Source organism: Electrona antarctica, assembly GCF_951216825.1.
Source record: "Electrona antarctica genome assembly, chromosome: 2".
Lineage (NCBI taxonomy): Eukaryota > Metazoa > Chordata > Actinopteri > Myctophiformes > Myctophidae > Electrona > Electrona antarctica.
This window is the reverse complement of record NC_136807.1, coordinates 27,940,353-27,961,163: the sequence shown is the minus strand read 5'-3', so window position 1 is coordinate 27,961,163 and position 20,811 is coordinate 27,940,353.

The window sequence follows — 20,811 nt, the reverse complement described above, 5'->3', positions numbered from 1 at the left end:
AGTACAAACTATGTCCATCTACAGTACACACTATGTCCATGTACAGTACACACTATGTTTATGTATTTACACTACAAACATGAAACCCACTTTCATTTCAACCGACAAAAGAAAGTCAATAATCCCCCCCCCCAGCCCCATCCCCCCCTGAAAGTGGCAGATCTACAGGCTTGTAGATCATCTATTTTCACTGCACGACACCATTGTACATAACGTAAAAAATAGGGCTTTCAGTGGTTAATACACAACTGCCACTCGGAGGACAGCTGGAGTCGACGTTTGAGTTAAGAGTCGGACCGTGGCGTGGACCACTGGCACCATCAGAGCAGAGAGCACAGTGACAGAGAAAGACCAATAAGGTTCAAATGTTTCCCATGCAAGGCTCTTTTGTCTTTTTTCCTGGCCATGAAATTAGGCAAAACTATTTTTTATTTTCATAAGTCTCTCCGATAACCCAGAGAGACTTTTGGGGGTCAATATGAGGTTGATGTTCAGAATACTTATTGCCCGATTTCACGGCCTATTTTCAGTCCCGTGAATCTGTCTTAGAACCTAATTACGTTTCGATCACTGCAGACCTTACCAACAATTTGGACTTCTCCCACATCACACACAGCATGCACGCACTCACAGTCTCACACCCACACACAGCATGCACGCACTCACAGTCTCACACTCACACACAGCATGCACACACTCACAGTCTCACACCCACACACAAAGCGACATTAGGCACAGACAGAGACAGGACTATTGATTATCCCTCACTGTGTCCGAGAGAACATACAGATCACCTTAGATAAGACATGATAAGACATGCACACACGCGCACGCGCACATGCACGTGCACACGCACACGCACACGCACACACACACACACACACACACACACACACACACACACACACACACACACACACACACACAGAGATGACTGCATGATTTGTATAGAGCTGTAGAGATTTTATACAGAGCGAAAGAACTGGGGGTCCTACTACCATAGACAAGTGATTCAAGATTCCAGTGACTTTGATGGTGACCCACCCCATTGAGTCTGTGTATGTTCTACACGCAATCTATGGACAATTATCTCAAATCTGAGTTGAAGAGAAGTTTGTATGCGCAAAAAATGAAGCCTTCATGAAGAATATTGTAACGGGTTAAAGGTTAATGAATGCATGTGCAATTTTTTCAGCAAGCCATATTGGAAAGAAATTGGGCCACTTCATTACAAAGTCTGGGTGCTGATATTGTTCATGTTGGCTCACTGGAAACATTGCTACAAAGTGGGGTCCAGGGACACTCAGCGTTCCTTGCAGGGTTACAAATGGAACCTTATGGGTTTATATAGTGTAGCTCCCGGGCCTTACAGGTTTATATAGTGTAGCTCCCGGGCCTTACAGGTTTATATAGTGTAGCTCCTGGGCCTTACAGGTTTATATAGTGTAGCTCCCGGGCCTTACAGGTTTATATAGTGTAGCTCCCGGGCCTTACAGGTTTATATAGTGTAGCTCCTTACAGGTTTATATAGTGTAGCTCCTGGGCCTTACGGGTTTATATAGTGTAGCTCCCGGGCCTTACAGGTTTATATAGTGTAGCTCCTGGGCCTTACGGGTTTATATAGTGTAGCTCCCGGGCCTTACAGGTTTATATAGTGTAGCTCCCGGGCCTTACAGGTTTATATAGTGTAGCTCCTGGGCCTTACAGGTTTATATAGTGTAGCTCCTGGGCCTTACAGGTTTATATAGTGTAGCTCCCGGGCCTTACAGGTTTATATAGTGTAGCTCCGCCTCCCGGGCCTTACAGGTTTATATAGTGTAGCTCCGCCTCCCGGGCCTTACAGGTTTATATAGTGTAGCTCCGCCTCCCGGGCCTTACAGGTTTATATAGTGTAGCTCCGCCTCCCGGGCCTTACAGGTTTATATAGTGTAGCTCCCGGGCCTTACAGGTTTATATAGTGTAGCTCCTTACAGGTTTATATAGTGTAGCTCCTTACAGGTTTATATAGTGTAGCTCCTTACAGGTTTATATAGTGTAGCTTCTGGGCCTTACGGGTTTATATAGTGTAGCTCCGCCTCCCGGGCCTTACAGGTTTATATAGTGTAGCTCCCGGGCCTTACAGGTTTATATAGTGTAGCTCCGCCTCCCGGGCCTTACAGGTTTATATAGTGTAGCTCCGCCTCCCGGGCCTTACAGGTTTATATAGTGTAGCTCCGCCTCCCGGGCCTTACAGGTTTATATAGTGTAGCTCCCGGGCCTTACAGGTTTATATAGTGTAGCTCCTTACAGGTTTATATAGTGTAGCTCCTTACAGGTTTATATAGTGTAGCTCCCAGGCCGTACAGGTTCATATAGTGTAGCTCCTTACAGGTTTATATAGTGTAGCTCCCAGGCCGTACAGGTTCATATAGTGTAGCTCCTTACAGGTGTATATAGTGTAGCTCCTGGGCCTTACAGGTTTATATAGTGTAGCTCCTGGGCCTTACAGGTTTATATAGTGTAGCTCCTGGGCCTTACAGGTTTATATAGTGTAGCTCCTGGGCCTTACAGGTTTATATAGTGTAGCTCCCGGGCCTTACAGGTTTATATAGTGTAGCTCCTTACAGGTTTATATAGTGTAGCTCCCGGGCCTTACAGGTTTATATAGTGTAGCTCCTTACAGGTTTATATAGTGTAGCTCCCGGGCCTTACAGGTTTATATAGTGTAGCTCCTGGGCCTTACAGGTTTATATAGTGTAGCTCCCGGGCCTTACAGGTTTATATAGTGTAGCTCCTTACAGGTTTATATAGTGTAGCTCCTGGGCCTTACAGGTTTATATAGTGTAGCTCCCGGGCCTTACAGGTTTATATAGTGTAGCTCCTTACAGGTTTATATAGTGAAGCTCCCGGGCCGGTATATGGACATTTTGTTCAATTTGTACCCTCTGAGTTATGGGAGTCCTTGAAATGAAAAAGTTTGTGAAAGTATGCAGAAGTAGCCCAATTTATTGTCAATATGGCTGCTGTGCATAGAACCTATTTTGTTTTCTGACACTCTGATTTTGAATCTTATCCATGGGATGAATTAAATGAATTCCAAAAGATGAAAAGGGCAACATTAAGGCTTATCTTCTCAAACAAATAACTGATAAATGAACTGATATTAGAGCATATATAAAACCAGAGTGCATTGAAATCAGAGCAGATTCCTGAACACACCCATCATGGCGAAAAGAAAAGAGAAAATAATGGAGGTCAGAGCAGAGAGGGAAAGGATATTGCCACGGAGAGATACTGTCCGGAAAACCACAGAGAACATGACTGTAAGGTGGTGCGTCAGACTCATCATCCCCCAGCTCTCACACACTCACACGCACGCTGCACATACATGCCTTCACGCACGCACGCACACACACACACACACACACACACACACACACACACACACACACACACACACACACACACACACACACACACACACACACACACACACACACACACACACACACACACACACACACTAAGCAAAACCCCACAGTCCTCTTGTAAGATGACATGTGGGGGACAGATTATAGATCTCACTGATAGTCGATAAGTCTGGGCGTCACATAGGGAGGAGTGGGGTGACTGCAGGGGACGCGTAGGCACTTAGCGAGGTGGAGAGAGGGGACAGAAGGACAAACTGAGCGAGGTGGAAAGAGGTGACTGGGGACGAGTACCACAGCAGAGAGAGAGAGGGGACAGAAGCTATGGGTAGACGTGTATAGCGAGGTGGAGACTGGAGAGAGGGGACAGGAGGACCAGGGGAGGCGGAGGAAGGCGTAACCTCCACCTGTCGCTGTGAAGGACAGACAAGAGACCACAGATGGTTTCTCTGAGCCTCGACATCCTTTTAAACATTGTTTTGCAAACAGTGGGTCAGGACACATTTGTGGTGTTGCCAACAACCTGATGTTGATATAGTGCTTAGTTTTACCACCCTATTACATCAGCTATTTTCAAAAATAATCTTGAAAGCAAACCCAAATAAACAACTACACTTCAAAAACAAGCCCAAACTAATGCAACCCGCAACTATGAATATTTACAAGCGATTTTACAGGAAAACAAGCCACCCCAAAGTCGCTTATATAAGTAGTACACTGGCTGGCCCCTGCAGCCAGTTAAGTTACTGTAAGTGCGTTTGGTGGAGACTACTCACCTTAAAGCTACACAAAGACTGACCTACTGTATAGGGATGGTGGACCAGTCCTAAGCCACCGTTTGAATACACAACGCCAAAGACTGACCTACTGTATAGGGATGGTGGACCGGTCCTAAGCCACCGTTTGAATACACAACCCCAAAGACTGACCTACTGTATAGGGATGGTGGAGCGGTCCTAAGCCACCGTTTGAAAACACAACCCCAAAGCCTTAGACTAGATATTCCAGCAAAACCGTTCCTCATGCTTTCCCTTCATTTACATTCATTGTGTTTCGTCTCCCTGACAATATCGTTATCGCAGAAAAGTATTATCTCCATACTTTTACTCCAAAAATGTTTTGAGTTTTAATTCTTTCTGTGCAGCTAGCTGTTTGCATAAATGTAGTTAACCTGCGCCACCATCAGCGTTCCACCCCCCGCCAGCCGCACACTCAATACACACACTTTGCTATCATTAGCATTAGCGCACACTGTTTACCTCTCACCAGAAACGTTTACATGTCGGGAGCGACGCGGTACAAAGTCACAAATGACATCCGAACTTTGGATGGCTGAAGATCCACTAAGGGCAGCTCTCCTGGATTCCGACTTAAGGAGGTTTGAAAATCCTCCTTTGAAGTGCGGTAAACGCAATTCAATGTCCCATAGCTGGTGGTGACGGAGGCGTTGCATATAGCAACCAGATCAGTGTTGTGACGGACCTGCCCCCCTATCCGGCAGCCTGGGTGATTAGGGCAGAGTGGAGCAGGCCGTCAGGCCAACTGTGTACACCTGAGTGGGGTGTGGTTTGGGAGCTCTCAAGATAGCGCTCTCCTTCTTTCTTTCCTTTGAACAGTTGCACAGTCCATACATCCATACATGATTGATTACAGACATTATCACATCTCATACCAGTTTATTTGATTATTGACTAATGTATTTAATTTGGAATAATAAATATAAGATTTCCTGTCACGAACTGTATTGAACTATAATCTGTATACTGTGTACTTTTATTATGTAGTGATGCCCTAGTGTTTCCTGTTCTGCCTATAGTTGTGTTTGCCTGTCTTGTCTTACCTCCTTGTGATTATTAGTTTCTGTGTGTGTGTGTGTGTGTTTTATTTGTGTGTGTGTGTGTGTGTGTGTGTGTGTGTGTGTGTGTTTGTGTGTGTGTGTGTGTGTGTGTGTGTGTGTGTGTGTGTGTGTGAGTGAGTCTGTCTGGGTCGCTTTCAAGCAATTTACTGAATTCAACAATTCAACCATACAGCACTCCATGCCTCACATTCAGAATTGCGATCTCTCTCTCTCTCTCTTTTTCTCTCTTTACTCAGCCACTGTTATCATTCACATCGCATGCAGTAAAGGACCTGTGACGGATCCATCCACATTAGTCAGGCTAGGCCCTCGACACCGAGTCGAGGCATTAGATGAGATAAAAACATGAACCGGGGACAATTGAATCAAAAGGTCAAGCTCCGAGACCACGTAACATTATGCACGTTAAACACTTGTGATTTACGCAGCGGTGGTATACAGGAGCAGACATTAATAAGAAGATTGAGATAAATGCTGTCCTGTCTGATTGGCTGAATAATTTAATAATGGCAAAAGGTCAACGAATACAAGGCAGAGAGAGAGAGAGAGAGAGAGAGAGAGAGAGAGAGAGAATTGGAAGAACTCAATGTTCTGTTCTTTCTCACCTAATATAAAAAGCAGACATTAGAGTAGGCTACACTCTAGGCCTCAGGGACGGAACTGCTGGTTATATTCTTAGCAATTATTCTATCATGAAATTCAAGATTTAATTTCATGAAAATTTCAATTTTCGAAGATCATCAGAAAGAAAACCAAATCACACCCGTGTGAAGTGAGTGGTGCAACTCCGTGTGGGGGTCCCCGGAAGTTCCAGACCCACAGGACCACGGCCAGGGTGCCGGCCCGGTTCCGGCGAGCTGCCCCACGTCCGAAACGGCAGAGTTACCATGTGGGGGTCTCCGGTGGTCCCCGGAACATCCAGACTCCCAGGAACGTGCCCATGGGGCCGGGCCGGTTCCGGGCCAGTTCCGGCAAGCCGTCCCACGTCCGAAACGGTTGAGAAAGGACAGAGTTACCGTGTGGGGGTCCCTCTACTATACCCTGTACTGTACTGTACTGTACTGTACTGTACTGTACTGTACTGTACTGTACTGTACTGTACTGTACTGTACTGTACTGTACTGTACTGTACTGTACTGGCACACCCAAAATCATCATATATACAGTTAATATGTGCGTGTGTTTTTGTGTGCGTGTTAGGTTGCGCACAGGTGGTGAAAAACAACCATGCTGTTCGTGCTCAGACCCAGCCACCCAGCCACCCAGCCACCCAGTCACCCAGTCACCCAGCCACCCAGTCACCCAGCCACCCAGCCACACACGTCCTCCGTAAGGAAAGGAACTAATAAACAGAGTGCAGTCTGAGTCCCAGTTCAGGCAATGTTGCCTTTATAAATGTTTAGTTCTTTTTAGTTCTATTTATGTCCCCTGAGTGACAAAGTATTCATTGTGAGTGGATGAATTTGCATGCTTAAGGACAACCTATTAGGGCATTAACATAAAAATCGATTAGTCGACTATTCGACTAGCAAAACGGTAGTCGACACTGTAAATCAAAAATCGAGTAATCGTTAATATTATTTTTAATATTTTTTATGATTTTTTTTTATGATTTTTTTTTTTTTTTACAGCAGACATGCAGCTGTGAGCTCTGTTGTTTTGTTGGTAGTTCTCTTAAGTACTAATCCCTTCCTGGCTGATTGTTTTCATATCATATACAAGCCGACTGTACGTGGGTTTTGCCGTCACCGTCACTCGTGTAGGTGCGGTGGGCGGCGGTGGCTGCACTGGCAAAATTTAAGACAGATTTTCAAAAAGCATATGCCTCATACGCTCAATGGGGACAACTACAGTGTGTAAATACTTTTACTATTGGTGAGTTTACTACTGTAGTTTGTTCAACAAGTTAGATTGGAGACGTGTCGTCGTTTCGTCCGGTACAGTAGTATAGCAGCCTGTCCCTCCTCACTCTGCCCAATAATATCCAGTTTGGTGACAGTCAAACTACAGTAGCTCTTGCCGTGATTTCATGTTTCTTTTTCTTATTCATCTTTCTTCATGCTTATCCAACAAAAGTGCAGGCGTGCGGCATTATTAAAAACAAACAGCCATGCCGCGCGATCATAGTTATAATAGTCGTGAAGTAGTTGATCATCTGATTCATAGCCTGGTAAGCCTGCTAGCTAGCAAGCCTAGTATGTAATCATAACCTCCTCCTAGCTTGTAGCTCCTTCTAAAAACCAAAGGAACTGTGGTTGTAACTTGTTGTTGAACATTTAGGGTGTATGAAAAACATTGCATCATCCTCCTCCTCCGTATCAAATTCTCCAACTGAACAAACATTTTCAACAACGTAACATGCTATGCTGCGCCGTAGAAAGGTCTTGCGCATCAAAAATAGCAGATCTACAAGCTCACAGCGCGTCCATCCGTGAGTCATTGTGGACTTGCAACTTTGACTTGACTTTTAACAGCTGTTGTGAATTTCGGCCAATCAGAGCGGCATTCAGCGTAATCTAGTAAGAGAGTGGCGACACTAGCGTTGACTCCCATTGTAACAATGGAATGCGGAAGTGCTCATTCTATCTCAATGGGATAGTTCCAATGTTTGGAACTATAGCCCCCCGCTTTGTGGTGAGATCAAAGCGTGTCGCCACTCTCTTACTATTCCACTCGGCCTGCATTCACCGCCTCTGTTTTGCAGTTAATCCTTCACTCGCGCTGGCCGTTTCAGAACACAATGTTTTAATGCTTGATTGGATGGAAAAAAATATCATATTTTACCGCCGACTAATCGATTATAAACCGATTTTGATGGTATTCGTGTCGACTATCAAAAATCACGTTTGGTTAATGCCCTACAACCTATTACCTTGAATCAATGTGATTCCATCTATTGGCCCCTGTCTGCCGTCACCCTCTAGCAATACAAAGGAAGAAGAATTATCTACAGGAAGTAAACAATGCACGGGCACAGCGCAAACAAAAGCATCATTTCAACACTGCACTTATGTTCCAACAAGAGAGATGAGGTAAATTAAAGCAATTCGTTCTGGACCCACTGGCCAAATGGCCATTTGATTAAAGAAAAAGTGTTGAACAGAAGACTCGGACACAAACACAAATGCACACTCACTCTTACTCTCTCTCTCTCTCTCTCTCTCTCTCTCTCTCTCTCTCTCTCTGTCTCTCTGTCTCTCTCTCAAAAGCTTAAGTGCCATGGAGGTGCATAATATCGTGCTATCTCTGTTTAGCAGTGCAAATGGCTACAGCTAAAAATAATGTCGCTGTCGGGCAGAAACCTCTTGTCTCCATAGTTTAAGTTTGTATTTATAATGCTGTGTGATATATGAGCTCAGTAGCAACCGGCTGTACTTCATACTGCAGCATCACACAAAAGCATCACAAGTTGCCGATCTGCAGACAGACAGACAGACAGAGTGGTGGACTGATCTGCAGACAGACAGACAGACAGACAGACAGAGTGGTGGACTGATCTGCAGACAGACAGACAGACAGACAGACAGACAGACAGACAGACAGACAGACAGACAGACAGACAGACAGACAGACAGACAGACAGACAGACAGACAGACAGACAGACAGACAGAGAGAGTGGTGGACTGATCTGCAGACAGACAGACAGACAGACAGACAGAGTGGTGGACTGATCTGCAGACAGACAGACAGACAGACAGACAGACAGACAGACAGACAGACAGACAGACAGACAGACAGACAGAGTGGTGGACTGATCTGCAGACAGACAGACAGACAGACAGACAGACAGACAGACAGACAGACAGACAGACAGACAGACAGACAGACAGACAGACAGACAGAGTGGTGGACTGATCTGCAGACAGACAGTGGACTGCTGTGCTGTGTATAGCTGCAGTCATTCTAGCTTGGTATACATGGAATGGCCCTCAGACAAACACGCGCACACACCCATGTGCATGCATGCACGCACACACGGACACACACATTGTACAATGTGTGTAGTTCATTGCATAGGTCAATATGATGCTCCCCCTCTGTGCTCTTGTAAAGACAGCAGTCAATACTTTATTGAATGTCCCCCGAGCTTTGACCATTACACATAGAAGCCTTCTTTGTGTGTGTGTGTGTGTGTGTGTGCGTGCGTGCGTGCGTGCGTGTGTGCGTGCGTGCGTGCGTGCGTGCGTGCGTGCGTGCGTGTGGTCGATGTTCATAGATCTCTCTATATGGTCGCATTACTGTACAAATGTCGGTGTAAGCAGTGTACTGAAGCAAAACTAACTGCTGATCAACAACAATGTACACACGCACACACACGCGCACGCACACACACACACACACACACACACACACACACACACACACACACACACACATACACACACACACACACACACACACACACACACGCGCACACACACACACACACACACACACACTCTCTCTAACAACAGCTTATGAACAATAATGTGAATGAAGTGTCCATTGTGAACACAAGTGGATAATATGCTGTGTACACACAAAGAGAGAGAGAGAGAGAGAGAGAGAGAGAGAGAGAGAGAGAGAGAGAGAGAGAAAGAGAGAGTGAGAGAGAGAGAGAGCTAAAGAGAGAAGAAGACAAATGTTGTGGACTGCCAGCCTGCAAGTGGATATTGTTTCTGTTGTTCCATAGTCATATTTTATCATCCCCAAATGAATATTAGTTTTGTGTGTTTATAGACAAGTAGGGTGATGTGAAAATGATTCTTAACATTAAATTAAATTCAATTCAATTCAATTCAATTCAATTCAATTCAATTCAATTCAATTCAATTCAATTCAATTCAATTCAATTCAATTCAATTCAATTCAATTCAATTCAATTCTTTCTTTTACCTTGCAATATACAGTTTTTTCAGTGGAAATCAGAACTGGTCGTTTTAACTGTATTTTAGTGGTTTGAAAACGGCACTTCCACATTCCTGAAGTGCAGAGGTGACAAGGGACGGCGTCAGGTGACCTCCAGGGGACCCCCCCGTCCCGCCATTCATTCGGTCACATTTGTCCCAAGAACTCACCATATAGGCCGTTTTGGGAGTGACAGTGGGTAGTTGAAAACACAACTTTATTTTGTTGATCGTGTGACGAAGTATTATTACATTGAGCCTCAGGTTGTACAGTGTCTCTGTCAGCCTGCTAAAAGGCACAGCTTTGAAGTGAACAGGAGTCTGGCGCTCTGCGCCACTGTGTCACGGAAGCATTCCTCTGATCTCTGCCACAGGGGAGGAGGGGAAGAGACGGAAGGTGGCTTTGCAGCATGCAAACTTTATGACTACTGGGGGGACAGAGCTGCACTGTCGCCACTGGCAGACAGCTGCACTGTGCGTATGCTGTGTACAAACTACCATAGACTGTGCCATTTCTTTCAAAAGATTACGATGAGGGGGGAATTTCTTTTTACTGAATAGGTTCCCAGATTGAGGTTGGACTTGGAATTATGCCAAATGTATGCCAAAAATGTACGATCTGCAAACTCACAATGTCCATTTACAGTATAAGTATAACGTGTGTGTGTGTGTGTGTGTGTGTGTGTGTGTGTGTGTGTGTGCGTGCGTGCGTGCGTGCGTGCGTGCGTGCGTGCGTGCGTGCGTGAGTGTTTGTTTGTTTGTACACAATCCAGCCAGGTTTGATACAACAATCCGGTGTGTTTTGTGTCTAACGGTGCGCACAAATGAGCTCAGGGGAGGCTCTGCCTCTGTGTTCCTGTTCTGTGGTCCTACCTGAGCCCAGGTGGGAGGGTGTGTGTGTGTGTGTGTGTGTGTGTGTGTGTGTGTGTGTGTGTGTGTGTGTGTGTGTGTTTCTGTGTTTCTGTGTGTGTGTAGGGGGTGTTTCTGTGTGTGTGTGACGTGTGTGTGTGTGTGTGGGGGGGGGGGGTGTTTCTGGTACAGATTGGAGGCCTTTTCTATTATGGCTTAATTGCTGTGTTATCTGCTCCAGTCCTGCTACTGCAGCTACTTCACCCAGTACTACAGGCCTTTCTGTTGGCTGGACACGCCAATTACCTCCGATCCACGCACGCATGCACGCACGCACGAACGCACGCACACACATCTTTATAGAAAAACAACAAGCACATACGCACACTACTTATTCTCCATGGCTCTCGCTGGTTATATCTGTTGTCTGTAGTTGTGCTTCCACTGGAAAACCAGTAGGCTAGGTAAAAAAAATTGAAGAAAATTCATTGTCGTCATACATGCAGGTAAGAATCATTTACACATCACCTTACTTATGGAAGTGTGTCTAAGCAAGTCTAAGGCCCTGTTCACTGAGATATTTTTAGGTGTATCCTCAAAAGTTTTTTTATCGTATTGCCGTTTCATCCACACAGAACTGGCTTTTTGGGTGACTGAATACGCAATACATTTTTTTTAAACGTCTCTGTGTGATCAAAATCGACGATGGAGTCAACAGAAACAATATCCATTTGCAGGCTGGCAGTCCAGCTAATTTAACTGTAATCTGACAGAGCTAATTTCTCTCTCTCTCCCTATCTGTCTCCCTCTCTGTCTCTCTGTCTCTCTCTCTCTCTCTCTCTCTCTGCCAAACACGTTACACTTACACAAATACACAATGATGTGTGTGTGTGTGTGTGTGTGTGTGTGTGTGTGTGTGTGTGTGTGTGTGTGTGTGTGTGTGTGTGTGTGTGTGTGTGTGTGTGTGTGTGTGTGTGTGTGTGTGTGTGTCCTCAGAGAGGCAGGTAGCACAGCAGACAGCAGTGGACACGGTTTAAAGGATGAAAGAGAGAACAGACAATCCAAGTCCCAACAGGAGCTGCTAGTCTCGGCCAAAACATCCTCAGGGAATAAACGCTGGTTCTTCTTCCCTTTCCGCTTGAAACCCTCTTCAATCGCCTTTCCTTCCTCACACCGGTAAGAACCTGGAGGTTGATTTCTCACTCTCAGCCTTGTTTAAAACACTTAAACCCTATTATATACTTAGTTGGCTGCTGGGGTCCCCCAGGAGCCTGTCTGTTCTCAATCCGGCAACCCATTTGGTAAAATGGGGTTTTCTTTGTTTTTGCCTTTGGGAATGGTAAAACTAGGGCGAGACTATGACTAGGTCGTCTAGTTTCCATGAGCTTTCAGTCAAAAAAGGACCTTGGTTTGTCTCAACAATACATTGTTGTAGTGCTGCTGACAGATTCAGTTAAACAGTTAAATCTATAGTCTTTGGCCAAAATGTCCTTTGATCCCCTCCTCTTTTTCCCTCAATTCACCAAATATCTTCATCAGAACATATTCGCGTTATGACCTGCAATATATTTTTTTGCAGGTCCACACTAAAGGGACACTAAAGTTCACATGGTTAATCTCAGAGTTAAATGAACACTATGGATTTTACAGTGTAGACACACTTCCCCCGATCTCTGTATTTTTCCTCCTGGCAAACGTGTATAGCCTTTTACCACGACTGTAGTAAATTAAAGGACCACTTCACCACTTTTAAACTTCTCTTCCTATAATTGGTCCTAACTAATGTTCATGATAAAATACCACCATTTCTTCCTACTCAGTCTGTGTCTCATAGGAAGGCTGTGGGCAGTTCAGAAACCCGTCCACCAGTGACATCATCGATGGTGAATCCAAGCTAATAGAAACGGCAGGCTTTCTTTTCCTGAAAAGTTGCAATGCAAAAGTTGAAGCCATCATTCTCACGATAATAAAAATCTAAATATGTTTTAAAACAAATCTTGTTTAAAAAGAAATCTGCCTAATGATGATGTCATTGGTGGACGGGTGTCCGGACTGTCCAAAGCCCTCCTATGAGACACAGACTGAGTAGGAAAGAATTGTGGTGTTTTATCATGAACATTAGTGAGGACCAATTATATTAAGAGATGTTGAAAAGTGGTGAAGTGGTCCTTTAACAGGGTAGCAGCAGAAATCCAAACCTGACAGTTAATAATATATCTTACATTAATTCAAACAGCACTCTAGAGAGATAAATAATATTTACAGTGCATCTTCCTTCCACCAATGTTTGCTTATGTTTGTTAGATTTGTCTGTGAATTTGATCTGCCGCTCTTAATGTTTTGTCGTATTTGGCTAGTTGCCACCACTGCAATATAGTGCTCCGATTTATCACATGCAACAAAAAGACTACAGCATGGGTCTTTAGTTTATACCATCAGTTTATAGTCTCTGTCGGGTGGAAACCTCATATGTCCAAAACTATTACCTTTCAGGATTAAAATTCAAAAACAATAGCAGATCTACAAGCTTATGGAGCTGCTCAGTTTGCTTTTGTGTGACACTGCTGTAGTATGATCAAGTATGGTATAGTATCAAGTATCAAGTATGTCAATCGGTCCATGCGTTCCCCTGTTATCGTCTGTTGAAAATGCAATGGTGGCTGACGCAGAAATGAAGGGAGATTTCTAAAAATGTCTGAAAATCCTCTAGAATGGGAGTGGATGGGAGTGGAAAGTGATTTTGCGACCATGTGACTTTGTGGTCCCTGGCCTCAATACGCCTGATGGAGGGGAAAGGAACTGGTTGGAATAACGTGTTCCTTCCACGCGCTACGTCCAGCCGGGGAAACTCCCCCGTCAGGTGAAAAGAAGCAGCGTGGACTCCTCATGCACAGAAGGAAGCATGAGGTCACCCCCCCCCCCCCCCTCCCCAGGTTGGCAGAGGAAGTGTAGCGCCCAGGATTACATTAGATAATTGACACTGGGTGAAAAAATGGGTTGCAAAATCGTGGGATAAAAAAAAAAACGATTCATTTGGGGACCCCCCTGAGCGTCCCAACCCACAGTTGGGGAACCACTGGTCTAGCACACGTCGGCTGACATCGACAACAAGCCACTATAAGGACCTAACATTTCACAAACTTGTGAGATGACAGCAAAGTTGGAAGTTGAAAGAGAAGTTATTACTTGAACACAACTCTCCTCAGTTGTCTGCACCAAGCAGTGGTGTGTGACAAGTTTTGCTTTGCACTTCATCAAAGTGTAATAATACCACATGTTCCTCCCCAGTCAGCGCAGTGAGCCAGAGGCTCTCTCAAAGACCTACCAATTAATGAAGCTCTCTGCGTGTGCGCACGCGCGTGTGTGCGTGTGAGAGAGTGTAACCATCATAGACCACACATTTTGGAGATCAAACCGGTTGCCTGGGGATACATGGCTAATTTAGGAACAAAATTTGTCCCAGCAAATATATTTTATTGCGTTTCCTAAGGTTAGAGAAACATTAGCCATATTTCAGTTAGGGGTGGCGGGTAGAGTTATGATAGAATTACGATTCTGATTCGATTCACAACTTCTAAACACATACAAATTGTTTCAATCTAGCCTAAACCTACCAGTCCAGTATTGATTTTTTTTTTTGTATTACTTTAACCACTCAAACCATAGCATCCGTCTTTCTTTTGTGGAACATTCACTGGAAATACTGCTCTACAAATAAAGTTGTGTTCAACGCAGGTTCAGGAGTGGAGACCACCCTCTGATTATCTCGATCACTCCCATTCTCTATCACCTTATCAATTACACCTGCGTTCCTAGTCTCACAGCCAATCACGTAACATTCACCACAGTATATATTATTGTCTCCACCAGGCCGAAGGCATGGGGAGAGAGTATGTTTTGCACTCCGTCCGTCCGTCCGTCCGTCCGTGTGTGTGTGTGTGTGTGTGTGTGTCCGTCCGTCCGCCCGTCCTTCCGTCTGTGAACAGCTAATCTCCGGCACCGTTAACCCGGTCAATGCCAAATTTTGCACACACACTCCCTGGATGCCAACGATGAACCTCTGCCCCAACATTTCTAGAACGGCCTGTTAGAGCGCCACCAAAAGGCTGCTTTGTGCAAAACAAGTTTTTGGACAGTACACCTACAGATTTTGTCCAAACATCACGCAAATTGGTACACAGTCTCTCTAGAGCCATTCAACGAAACGGGTCTTTCAGATTTCTCAGACTCCATCCTGATTGGCTAAGATTGCCTTCCAAAGTTCGCAGGAGTGCTCAGTTTCAAACAAAATGCTGCAAATCATGAACACATCGTGTGATTTCCGTGAAATTGTGCACGCACATCCCCACTAGGCCGAGGAGGAAATGCCACATGAACATTTTCAACTCAGCCTCATGGTGGCGCTATAACTGACCGAAAAGTGTTTTTACCTCTAACTGCACGGATCTGTGGATAACTTTGTATACCAACTCCCTAGAGGCCAAGGAAAAACCTTTGCCTGGAAGTTTTCACATCTGCTCTTTATAGCGCCACCAGGAGGCCGACATATGTAAAACACATTTTCTAATATTACTCCTTCAGATTTTATCCAAATTTCACGCAAATCGGTACACATGCTCTTCTTCATAGTCATGTGATCAAGACGGGTTTGTTTGATTTCTCATAATCCACCCTCATTGGCTACGATTGGCTTCTAAACTTTTCAGGAGTAGCCCGCTTTGTACCCGTTTTGTACAAATCGCCACAACTACTCAACGCAGCGTCCGATTGTGGTGAAACTGTGCATGCATATTCCCACTAGGCTTTGGAAGAAATGCCACTTGACAGTTTTCAAATCAGCCTCATGGTGGCGCTACAACAGGCCAAGCCGCGTCACACACACACACACACACACACACACACACACACACACACACACACACACACACACACACACACACACACACACACACACACACACACACACACACACACACATTTATATTGCTCCTAAACATTTTGTCAAACATCACACACACACTCCTATCCCCAGAAGGGCACTTTTTCTAGTTTTCTTTCAGATCATCACATTGGAAAACTAAGTCACACTGTATCATTAGACAGGGAGTATACCTCCTCAACACATTTAAAGCTTCTCAAAAACAATAAATGTAATATAATCCACCATATAGGCCCCTACAAAGTTTGGTGTGTCTATACTCCTATATATTTGTTTTACATCACCATTACATCACCTGATGTCATATGAGTTAGACTTTAATATATTAGCGCCCCTCACTTCACACGGGTGTGACTTTTTCAAATGAATATGAAAGACTATTTAGGACTTGTTAAGGACCCACCCACAGATCTCTTGTATCCATTGAAAACATCATCCTCCTTCCTGTGACCCCAACATTCCAGCTGTTTTCACGCGTGTGTGCGTGCGTGCGTGCGTGCGTGCGTGCGTATTTGTGTGAGGGGGTGCATACAGAGTCTGATTCACGAGTGTGGAAGTGTGTGCAGATGAACCCTAGCTGGGTATGTCATCTTAACACTTAGGCCGCTAGCATTTATTGAAAAATTAGGATCTAATTCACGCCAGCATTTTTTTTATTTGAGCTCTTATTTTGAAAAGCCGCCATTTCCGGTCCATGAGCAGTAGTCATAACCTAGGAAGCTACACGGAGCGGACAGGCCTTGTTTACCATCTGAAGCCAGACCGGAGCTCTGGAGAGCTCTGGAGAGCTCTACATCGTCCGATCTGTGCCGTCAAAGAAACACTGTTTTGACCAAAATGACATCTGGGACAAGGAATAGGAGATACAGGCGATTGAAAGAAATGGATAGAATGGATTCTTATGGCGACGACGATCTGAGATGGGCGATCCAGTGCTGTGCTAACAACACAGCTCGCTAACCGGCTAACGTGAGTAGCATTTTGGCTCAAGCAATCGAACGCGCTATAAAAGCTCAATTGCCGAAGGCCGTCGGCAATGGCGTTAAGCATCAGTATCATAATTAGGCTTCAATTGACTTTAATCGTCGGCAATGGCACGCTAAGTGTTAATGTAATGTAAGTAACATCATAATATTCTGTAAAAAGTGGTTAATTATCTGAAAATTAACATGAATCCAACATATTAATAGAAAAGATCATGTGTAAACAAACAATAAACATTAATTTGCACAACACTGATGTGCAGTCAAATGTCGCTATATACTGTCTATGAAGCTATCTAGACTATATGAAACCTATCAAAAAGTTTGATCTGCAACACAATTTTATACAATATAGTAGTGGGGGTCCCTTCTTCATCTCTCTCTCTGCTAGAGGGTCCTTGGCTCTGGTTTAAGTGGTTAAAGAAAGCACAGCAGGCGGCTGAAGGCACCCAGTGACCGATATCTAGGACACACTCATGCACGCTGTAGTGAGATGACAGCTTAGAGAGCCCAGAGCCAGCCCCTGCTAACCCTGATTGACAGGTCTACTCTATACAGCCTCAGCTGACTTCACTGTTCTTGATTCTTGTTGCTACCTAAAAAAAACATCAAAAATCTGTGTCATTCTGAGCTGGGGATGACAGTCATCATTACAGTAGCAAGGTCTGTTGTTGTCACGCACGCACGCACGCACGCACGCACACACGCACCCACGCACACACGCACGCTCGCACACACACACACACACACACACACACACACACACACACACACACACACACACACACACACACACACACACACACACACACACACACACACACACAAAAGGGCCGACGGACATGTCACAGCCAAATGAGGTGGAATGGATGGGTGGTTTTTAAAGAGAGACATGAGGGAAAGGAGTTGGGGGAGTGAGTGCTGACAAGCTGATAGCTTCTCATGCCAAAGCATCTGCCAAAAATCTACAAGAAATCTCAAATAGCCCAGAGAGCATGCGCGTGTGTGCGTGTGCGTGTGCGTGTGTGTGTGTGTGTGTGTGTGTGTGACCAATGACAAAAAACTCCCATATCTGCTGGGCGAAGTACAACAATGTGCAAACACAGCAGCAAGTTTTGTGAGTTGCTGTGATAGGAGAAGGATATCAAACAGAACACAACCACTCTAAAGACTAATCATTGTGTATATTCCTGCACTATACCTGCATCCAGTGATCTTGGTACATAGAAATTGATCTATTGAAGATTCTGACTTTCAAGTACATAATTTTTGTTTTGATTGTATTGCTGTATTGCTGTATTGCTGTATTGCTGTATTGTTGTATTGTGCTTTCTGCTTTGGCAATGTAAACGTATGTTTTCTCATGCCAATAAAGCCCTTTGAATTGAATTGAATTGAATTGTGTGTGTGTGTCAATAAATACATCACTACAAGATAATTCTGTCTCTTTCAATCCCGCAGTCACCAGAAGGACTGGTGATGGGGCTTAGGCAACGACATCTCTCTCTCTCTCTCTCTCTCTCTCTCTCTCTCTCTCTCTCTCTCTCTCTCTCACTTTTACAGGACAAATCCTCCTAATCTATAGGATAAGGGTCTGCAGCTGTGTGCTGGGAGTGGATTCCAGCAAAGCGGCAGGTTAAAAGCCAAGCAAGACGCCCGAAGCGGAGTGAGATACACCATCCAAAATCCTCAGTGTTGATTTAACTTCTGATGCTGCATGCGTTCAGACTGGCTGCATCTACAAAGCTCCAATAAGGTACAAAGCTACATCTGACGTGTGTAGCTGCCTGCTACACAATCTACAAAGAAAGCTACAATGAAGTGTTGTTTAACCATTTCTACTCAGCTACTCAGTAATGATTTGATGATGTAAATGACTTTCATCAGCCAGTTCCCCGTACGTTTTAACACCAGGCTTCATATCTTCCTTTATATTTGTCCTCGCTCGTCTGACTCAGGCTTGACGTCAACGAGCATTGGTTACACTTGTGCACTCTCAGTGTTATAAATGCAGTCACATAAAATGAGAGATGGACAGAGAGAGGGGGATCTAAAATATAATAATCTAAAATGTGATGGGGTGATATGGGGAGAAAAGAAGAGTTGAGCTATACGCTTATGGATGGAGATTAGTTCAGAGATTACAAATCCAGACTGGCTGTGTCATGTCGCCATCCATAAATTATGATTTGCCTAAACTGGACAACCATGTCTGATGAGAGAGATGCTCCCTCTCACATCTGTATGTGGCCTCGATGTGATGCTAACAATGCTCTGAACCTCGAAGAAGGCAGATTTACTGCTGAAATATTTATATTGCATGCATCAGACGTTATGAGTCTGCAGTGACATTTCTATTTTCATTGCTTGGCCAGCACCTTGTCACCACTACAGGTGTGCGTTAATTGCATCTTCTCAAACTTACAATAATGAGTTCACTAGTGAAGACCATGCCTTCAAACAAAAACAAATCTATTGGATTGTATTGATTGAGGTATGACATGTCCATGCAGAGATTGAACAGAGTGACATGGATAGAGGAATGAAGGGGATCAAGGGATGACATGTGTGAAGGGGATAAAGGGATGAGAGGATGAAGGGATGAGAGTGATGATGAAATGGATGGATGGGGTGCTGATGAAAGGATGGCGTGAGGGAGGGGGATGAAGAGGGGGTTAGAGCTCTGGTTCTCAACGTCTCTCCAGAGGCCCTTGATGGGGGCCCCAGCAAAATGATTGCTAGTTAAGAAACAAATGGACCTTTACAGGTCTGTAACTCTGAGGCCCCTTTTCCATCAGGGTTGAACCGGTTTGGTTCTTTTTTTCCCTGCCTACTATTGAACCAGTTCAGAGTGTTTCCACTGAAAATGAATTGGTTCAGAGTCCTAAAAGTTGGTTCGGAAGTGGAACCAAAAAATGGCCACCGGTTCCGTGAAAGCACCAAGGTTCCAAGAATCTAGAACAGAACCAGTTCTAGAACCAATGTTCTTTTGGTGGAAAAGGGCCCTGAGTGTATAAATGAAACCGTTCCATTTGTACACTCTCAGTCCCCTTTTCAACCGGTTGGTTCCACATGGGAACCGGTTCAGTTATTTTTAGTCCATGAGCTAGAGGTCCAAAACTGAAAAGTTAATTATGAATTAAGTGGGCACAGTTGATTACTTACACGAAGACAATTATTTATTTTATTACTTTTTTTAAATTATATTGGAAAATATGCAAAAACATAGAAAATATGAAAGAGCTACTACTGTGGAAGGGTTTCATATATTAATTTACTTATATTGATCCTATAAACAATTGAATATAGGTATAGTTTTGCCCACTCAATTCATAATTAACGTTTCAATTTTGGAGGTCTGGCTCATGGACTAAGAACCAAAAAGAACAGAACCGGTTCCCATTGGGAACCAACCGGTGGAAAAGGGGTCTCAGTTAAATTGACAGGCTATACCTGTATCTACAGGTGTAGATTGGGTCCCAGAGATGAAGAGAGAGAAATAATAATCATATCAGATGGGACTTAGTTCGTGGCTTAATGCATATTAAACCAGGGGCCTTTGTTTTTTTTTAGTTTGTCTTTTCCTTTTTATGGTAGAATCATTGGGTTAGAGATCACTTTGTGTTTCTACACAAAAAAGGATTTGGTGCCTCCAGAGGAACAAACAAAGGAATGGGTTCACAGATTGGAAGACGACGAGTGGATTGAAAGAATGGAGAATTAATAATGTTGCCATCCATAAATATTATTTAGGTCGCGAGACATGGTCAAAGCATTTCTGAGGGTCCGCTGCCCAAAAGGTTGAGAATTCCTGCTCTATACCATACAGACAATGTAGCATTTTTTCCACTAAAGAAGTTATATAATGCAGCTCTCAGTTGGACGACC